Raw genomic sequence first — 724 nt, 5'->3', positions numbered from 1 at the left:
CCGGCGCGGCAGGAGGGAGGGGCCTGGAGGCCCGGTCGCGTGGGGAGAGGCTGAGGGACTTGGCACTGTTCAGCCTGGAGAAGCGCAGGCTCAGAGGGGACGTGGTGGCGGCCTGTAGGTGTATGGGGGTGCACCAGGGCCTGGGGGAGCATCTCTTCACTGAGGCCCCCAGGGGAGGACAAGAAACAATGGGCACCAAGGAACTGAAGATGGCTCCAGACTGGACATAAGGAAAAACTTCTTCATGAGTCGAGGGTCTGGAACAGGCTCCCCCCGGAGCTGGTCCAGTCACCTGCCCTGCCATCTTCAAAAAGTGTCTTGATGCCTCCCTTGCGGGGCTCGTCTGACCCCATGGTCTTTCCTGCCCGAGTGCCGGGGGGCCGGACCCCATGAGCAGTGCCTCTGACCTCTGAATCTATGAATCTACCTTGGGCACGCCAAAGAAACCTGTTTGCAGCTGCGCACCAAATAGTCCTGACTGCAGCCCCCAGGACGGGAGGCTTTACCCTAGGCCGTAGGGGGAGCTGGGTCAGAGGGAGACCTGGCAGGGAGGGGGCCCCAGGGCAGGGAAGGGACAGCAGCAAAATGGGAACTTGGAAACCAACTGACTATGGCAGGAGAGATCCATCCGCCCAGCCAGAGCCCAGGCGGACGTGCAGCTGAGACCAGCAACATCTGCCCCTGGCCCTGCGGGGCAGCCTCAGGAGCAGCCGGTTGGGGGCCC

This window comes from Alligator sinensis, unplaced genomic scaffold (assembly GCF_000455745.1).
Source record: "Alligator sinensis unplaced genomic scaffold, ASM45574v1 scaffold1411_1, whole genome shotgun sequence".
Lineage (NCBI taxonomy): Eukaryota > Metazoa > Chordata > Crocodylia > Alligatoridae > Alligator > Alligator sinensis.
The sequence above is the reverse complement of the archived record's forward strand: the minus strand, read 5'-3'. Positions refer to the sequence as shown.